The sequence below is a fragment of the Cyanistes caeruleus genome, unplaced genomic scaffold (assembly GCF_971803275.1).
Source record: "Cyanistes caeruleus unplaced genomic scaffold, bCyaCae1.hap1.1 HAP1_SCAFFOLD_271, whole genome shotgun sequence".
Classification (NCBI taxonomy): Eukaryota; Metazoa; Chordata; class Aves; order Passeriformes; family Paridae; genus Cyanistes; species Cyanistes caeruleus.
Genome location: NW_028256046.1, coordinates 59,461 through 67,208, shown reverse-complemented (window position 1 = coordinate 67,208; position 7,748 = coordinate 59,461). Strand labels below are relative to the sequence as shown.

General features: G+C 36.5%; 1 pseudogene across 1 annotated transcript in view; it reads left to right on the top strand.

The window, feature by feature from the left end:
- Positions 1–4,568: 4,568 nt before the first annotated feature.
- Positions 4,569–7,748, top strand: part of LOC147645473 (rho GTPase-activating protein 7 pseudogene) — a 53,506-nt pseudogene continuing 50,326 nt past the window's right edge. Inside the window, exon 1 of the transcript XR_015282342.1 lies at positions 4,569–4,642. The product of XR_015282342.1 is annotated as a rho GTPase-activating protein 7 pseudogene (transcript). The remainder of the gene's footprint in view (positions 4,643–7,748) is intronic.

Genomic DNA, 7,748 nt, shown 5'->3' with positions numbered 1-7,748 from the left:
AGGGCAGGAGAGGTTAGATGTAACTATTCAGTCAATGAAAAACAGGGGATCCTCACAAAAAGTGTATGAAAATTACTTCATCCACAAGCCATAAACAAACTTATCCTAGCAACAGGAATGCATTAAGAATTGTATTGACATAAACAGCATAATACTTGGAATTAAGATCTGTGTTCTTAGTAAAAGTTTGGAAAGCAGTTTGTTCAATGTGGTAAGCAGTACATTAGTGCAGTGATGCATCTCCAGAAAAACTGTAGAAGGAAAAAAATATTTTTTCACTGAACTTCTGAAGAAACTTATGGCAGCATTAACTAAACATCACACGCCAAGTCAATCATGAAGACACTGAATGCAAAAGTTTTTGCTAGTCTTCTCTGCAGCATCTTATGAGACTTTTCCTTATTGCAGTCTTTTATTTCATATACAGCAGCAGAAGTACAGTTAAGAAAAATAATTCAAAAGACTGCAACCTCTTAATGGATCAAATATGCACAGAGGTATTTATTAACTGTTTCTCAGTGCAATACTGTTTGATGTATCCCAGTCTATTTGTAGCATTTTGGTCCACCTTGTATTTTTCTTTCTATATTCACTTTTTCTTTTCTTTTCTATATTCACTTTCTAAAATTATTGTTTCTATGGGAAGTATGTTTATGGTAAATATGCTGGCATAGTCACCCCAAATGTTATTACTAAGGTTGTATTGCCAAACCTCTGCAACAGTTTGTTTTTTTTTAAGGTATTTATGTTATGGTACAGGATGGCATTTTTCAATAGACTGTCTCGAAAACACCTTTAGGTACACTTCTGCAATCTCTGAAGAGTTAGATAACTCAAAAGTTAGATACACCAGGTGACTCTAGAGAGGGCTGCCCCAGGTTCTCTTTTGACAGCCCTTGTTGGAAGAAAATGTGAAGTATGCTCCTGGTGAATAATAGCAGTGGTACTTTTTACCCCGGAGAGGCAACAAGAGCTCTGCAGTTTTCCTAATGTTTAGAAGAACTGACTACACAGAGAAGCCTCTATATCACCAGAGTAAAGAGTGATAGATACTACACATTATCATTATCTTACTGAAATACAGAATCCCTGTTAGCTCAGTGCCAGTTGTCCACATCATCTGCACTTTAGCATGGAAGAGTAAAGAAAATTGTCTGAGATTTTGTATACTGGAGATGCAGATTGAGCTTCTGTGACTGGAAGGGGTAAAGGATAGAAAACACTTATGTGAGAAAATGTCTTACTTGTGTTAAATGCCACTGGGCTGTGATTCTGCTCAGATTTGTTCCTGACAATCAGTGTCTCTGTTTACAGCTTGCAGATGAAATGCAGTTTCCAATATCTAAAGTGCTTTGTGTCTTTACCCAAAATAATCAAATGGTCTGATGATATGCAGGTATTGCTAAACCCTGGTCACAGTTCTACAGCACAGTATCAGTAAATCCAATCACTGTTTGCAGAATAATGGCATTTTATGGAATTTAATTTCCTTTATCAAAGGATACTTGCTACTTACAAAACATTGCAGTTTAAGTGATTAAAGAACAACAACATAGAAGAATTTTATCCAATACTGACTATAAATATCAAATAGAAGAAGTGTAACTGCAAGTCTGGGGATCTAACAGTAGCAAAGGGGCCTGAATGTAATTTATCTACTTAAAAGACAATCTCTTGTCTGTCTGGCATCACTTTTCCATGGAGTAATCTGTAAAGTAGGTGAAAACAAGTAATTTAATACAAGCAATGCACAGGCCAGAAGTTAAAACAAACTTTCAACTACATATTAGATGAATAAAAGAAGATCCTAAGTAAAGTCAGCCTGTTAGGTCTGAATAATTAAATTCTAAGGTCTACTAGGATGCAATTGCTTCTTATAAAGAGCTGAATCACAGCGTTTGGAGAAGTCTAGTACATCTGACATATAGGTTTTGTCCCGCCAGTATGAAATGCAGTCTTACATGATCCTAATTTTTGCATCAAATTGAAAAAGGATGACTTTATTTTAGATAAATAGTCTGTATTATTTTAGTTGTTTTTGGGTGAAGATAAAAGCTTTTCAATTAATGCATCTAGTATATATTTAAAATTTAATGGAAGCGATAAATTAGTGTTATATTACTTTTAATTGTCTTATTAGCAGGATGGCATTCACACTTCTATAGACAGAAATAATTCCTATCAAAATAATTATTTTGAATATTTTTACAAATAAAAAAAAATTATACTTGTGTTTGGATAAACTATTTCTGACAGCAACATGCCTCATTTCCGACTCCTGAATATTCAGAACTTGTACAGAAAAATTTGTGTAGATACGTCCAGATCACCTCTCTCAGCCAATATAAAATTTACTCTTCCCACATTATCTATGATACTTTTTTCAACCTGTTCTTAAAGGCTTCCAGACAAATAAGAAAACTGAGGAGTCTCCCTGTTCACTGGTAGATCCAAGGGTTAGGCATTGGAAAGCCTTTTTTCCTGCAGTTTAAGTTTCTTCCTTGTTATGCTGTCTTCTATAAAGATGGGAAACATCTCTGCTTGTTCTTTTGACATAGCTAAATATTATCATTCTTTTCCCTCGCGGTTCTTCCTTCACCTTCTGCCCTTTGAGTTGAGCAACTGCAAATTCTTTTCATTGCTCTGGAAATGAAATCCTCAGAATTCTACTTTAGATAAGGTTGTTATCTGCTATTCAGGTAATGTTCACATTTTAGCATTCTAGGATGATGTTTATTCTTTTGGTTTGTCTTTTAAGTAATGGAGATTCTTGAATGTGGCATTCCTGTTGGGACAGTTTCAAAAAAAGGTGTGGGAACACACAGACCACTTCATGACTTATTGGTAAGGGCAGTTGCATGGAGTTGAGAAATGCAGGTTGCTTTTGAAGGGAAGGGAGTTGAACTTGTCTTTCACACCCTGAATGAATGCTGGAATTTATACATAAGGAAGCTAAGACTGTTTGTACCTCTTGTGAGTTTGCTAATAAGAAAGCTATAAAAGTCATAGACAAGTGGAGCCACTGGAAGGATTGACCAACCTGATTGACTTTCACAATGAAACAGCTCCCTGGATGGATGAGTAGAGAGCAGTGGGTATTGTCTACCTTGGCACCCAAACAGCTACCTCGTCTCTCACAACATCCTCATAGGCAAACTCAGAAAGTGTGGGCTGGATGAGTGGACAGTGAAGTGGACTGAGAACTGGCTGAACAGCAGATCCCAGAGTCATTATCAGTGGCACAGGGTCTAGCTGGAAGCCTGTCACAAGTACTGTCCCCAAAGGTTCAATACTGGGCCCAGTACTGTTTAATTTACTCATCAGTGACTTGCTCAGAAGGTAATCTGCTCGTTCATCTGAGTCCGCTGATGCATCAAAACTGGGAGGAGTGGCCGATACCCCAGGGTGCTATGCTTACCCTTCAGAAGGACCTTGACAGGTTGGAGAGATGGACAGAGAGCAGCCATCTGAAATTCAGTAAAAGAAAATGCAGGGTCCTGCATCTGGGGTATAATCCCAGACACCAGCATAGGCTGGGATTTACATGCTGGAAAGCAGCTCTGAGGAGCTGGAAGTCCATGAGTCAGCTTTGTTTTGCTCTTTATCTGTAAATGAGATCAGGTACTGGATGATTTAATAAAGGCTGATAGGCTCACTTAGTCCAGTAATGGGGTCGTATAACCATTATTCTTACAGCCCCACTGAGGTGGTTGGCTGAATACTTGGGACCCTTTACCCTTTGTCATATTCACTGCCATAACCTTGCCAGATATACCTCTCTTTCATCCAAAGTATCAATTTGTGCTCATATCTGTTGTCTGCTGTTTCAAGTGACCACAAATCCTCTCCAAGGTTTTTCTGCTCATACATCTTAATAATAATCATTATAAAATTCACTGCTCTTTGTTGGAGAGCTTGCAGGAAGCTATATTTTATGTTATTGGGTTAACATATTACAGAGCTTCTTCATTATGTCTGAGCTGCCACTCTACACAGGAAATTAGTGATAGCCAGTAGGGTGGGTGTGTATCTGCTTTTTATGCAGTATGTCATTTAGGATTATGATAGTCTTAATTTTTTAAGGTATTTTTTAGGTAAGGATTGACATGCTAGACTTGGAGTTCCTCAGATTAAATGATTAGAATTGCTAATAAACCCAGACATGCTATTTTGCCACACCCTTACAGACTAAATAAATATATTTTTTTTCCTAATGACCTTTAGTGCCTCTCCTTTTTTGCATATATAAAGTGTATATACGTACACACACACACACACACACACACACACACACACACACATGTATATGTACTTTCCCTGTAAAGCTTTCTGCAGTTTTCCTCCTGTCAAAGCTTTAGCATATAGGAAATATTTGAATCTGCATCACTCCATGTGTGCACATGTACTTACTCCCTGCATCATAACCTAATCATCCAAAAGCTTGTGACAGTAAGTGTAGAGTGGTTTCCTTGTCTGTAGCAACATTCTTTCAAAGGGAAGATTCCCTGGTGAATTCATTATTACACAGAAGTCCCACCCCCATGAAACTGCTGTAGACACATAACAGGATTACTGTTCAAGAGTTTACTAGGATGCAAGTAAAATTCTTCCAGTCAGTCAGCAGCAAGCATCTTTGACTAAGGTAGGAGAATGCTTTCTTTTACACACCTCATGAAAACATAAGGAAACATTTCTATTTATTTTCTGTACCTAAAATTACTTTCCATATTGCATTATCTGTTCACTTAATATTAAAAAGAAAGGTGATTTTTTTTTTTAATGTGTCTGAATCTGACTCTATAAGAATAGCTTGTTAAGGTTTGTGCATTCACAGTCAGTCAAACAGTAGAAGTGAAGATTACTGTTTGGAGAGGATATATAGTTCAAATATATTTTAAAATACTAAAGGGAGAGCTTCTATACTCAATAGATCATTAATGATTTTGACAGCTAATATTTGGGGTCTTTTTTTGCTTAACATCATTTCCTTGTTTCTCGTAATTTCATAGCAGCAAGGAAATAAAAATTTTCATTTTAAAATATTAGCTGTTGTATATTATACCTTGAAAAAGGATACATATTTTGTCTATGACTTGGAGTTTTGATAATGTTAGTTCTCAATATTTACAGAAAGGATTTGATATGAATCTTCTAACTTCATTAGCTAATGAATGTGTCAAATGTATTCATGTAGTTCTCAGGAAAGAAATTAGCTGGATCTAATAACCTAATGGCATAGAAGTGCTCTCAAAATGTAGAGCTGCCTAATCAATGTGCTGATAAATTAAATGATCTGTGGTCTGCAAGGTTAGGAGTTAATTGAATGAAGAGACAGTATTGACAGTATTTTATTTTTTTTAACAGCTGCTCATATATTCCTAATGGAAAGCTTGGTTTTATTCTTTCTTAAAGTAATTGCACATTCATCTTTAATTATAATTATTGGGTTTTATCTAACAAACTGCTTTTAGACAGAGCAAGGGCATTTAGACAGAGCTTTTAGACATTAATACTTTGGAGATTTAAGTTGTTGATGTGATATATAGAGCACCAACTTGTAACTATAAATGGCTAAAAATCATTTTAACCTGCAATGAAAATTTTCCTCTACTCTCAGATTCTAAAAGCTTGTGTGAGTGCTGGGAAATACTTCAATTTATTAAATACATTTCATGTTTTAGATACTGTTTGCTCTCCACATTACTGTATGAGGAATTATATTACATTTTCATTTTGTTGAAGTAGGTTTTCATTAGTTTGCATAGCCAGCTACACACAACATAAATTATTTGACATCTAGATTAAGAAGACTATTTAATGACATCTAGATCCTTACTAGAGTCCTAGTGTGAATCCCAGTAAGTCTCCTTACTAGGATTCAGACATCAGAAGTGTCACAAGTAATGTTTAAATGATTTTCCTGGTTAAAAAAAGGAAAAGCCAGCTGCTTTTCCTGCATTTCCTACAATTGCTCCATCTTTGGGGACTCTAGTGATCAGAATTATCTTCTTCCTAATCACAAACTCTGCACACCCGCTGTACTCAGTGAAAGCCCATATCTGCCAATTGGTTCTGGCAACTTGAAGTATTTGAAGAAGTCCATGCTCTTTGCAGGGGTTGGACTAGATGGCTTTTGGATGTCCTTTCCAACCCAAACTAATCTGTGATTTTTGTCCTTTCATTGCTCATCCAGCAGCAGCTATCCTGAATGTCTCAATTTTAATACCACCTAATACTGAGGAGGGAAAAAATAATTCAGAAAAAATGTGATTCAGCTGCAAAAACATAAATGGAGTCATTAACTCATGTTTAAATAAACACATGGTGAAATATAAAATTAAAACAATCTGGATAAGAGTTGGGCATGAGGTAACAGCATCACCCTTTGTTTTACTACCGGGGTGGCTGATGAACTGACAACACAGGTGATATCATGACCATTAATAGGTGTGAAGGTATGCCCAAACCCCAGGATATAATTTTAACTATATGAAGTTGTAGAAGGAGAGGATGTCTCAGTGATAACTATGTACCGCAAAAATTACTGCCACTGAAGAGCTTGGCAGCCCTAGTTTCACCCTTCAGACTAGAACATCTGGACTGACCTAAACATGCTGTGATTCACTGTGTGTAGGGGCACATGGACATGTGTCAAGCAGACTGCCAGGGAGATTGTTCTTGCTGTCTGTGGTTTTGGGGAGTCACTTATGTGAAGTCCAGAAAACAGCAGTCAATTCAACATGTGCTCAAAGTTTGTTATAACATATATATGTGATAAATAATTTTCTTCATCATTTGAAGCTTTACAGAGAGAGTAAATAAAGTGTTGATAAGGAACTAGAAACTGTTTCCCAACAGCCAAGTTCTTTTTAGAACATCTCTGTGACACATGAATTTTTAGCATGTTTTGGGAGTGTATGAATTTCAGACATCTTGATTCTACTGTCCAGGGTCCAGCTTTTACCTCCAGGGCTCTTGAGCAGGGGCTTATTAAGTTTCAGCTATTTGGTTTCAGGGAGATACTGTGCAATGCAGCAATATGAGCAGTGTTCTCCACTGATACTAACTTGATACTAACAAAGCTGTCCTGAGCAAGCAGTTCTTTTCTTTCTTGATTTATACAGAGTTTGAACATATTCAACACTAATAGGATTGCCCGCTAACCTTAGTGGGCTTTAATCTATAATCATGCTTTGACTATTGCTGAAACAATTTTTTTTTTTACTACAGTCTTTGGGCCTCTGTTTTCCCCCACAAATCTTTTGTCTCTCACAATCTCACTTGTCCTCCAGCACGTAACACAGATGAACTGAGCAGGTCCCTTCCATTCCTTTAGCTTGGGAACAAAAAAGCTTTGAGAATGGTATATCAGAACTGTGCAGCAAAATAAAGTCTGCATCCTTTGAAACTTGACACTGAGAAATAATCTGTCTTTTTCTTCTCACAATTGAATAACATCCAAATTTAATATGTGAAAAGTTTCTTCACTGTTTGCTTTATCTTTTTTGTTTTTATTTCCCACTATCCCTCTCTGAAACAAAACATAAAGCATCCAGGTGCATGATTTGGACCTGGATGGGTTTTCAGAGTAAGGAACAAAAAGAGAAAGTGGAAGAGAGGAAGAAAATGTCTAAACCTTATATTCACTAATAGTAAGTACATATAATTCATGTTTCTGTAGTTTGAAAAGTACAAGGAAAAGTAACTCACTGTCCAAACTGCAATCTGACTGTATGGTGAGAATACAA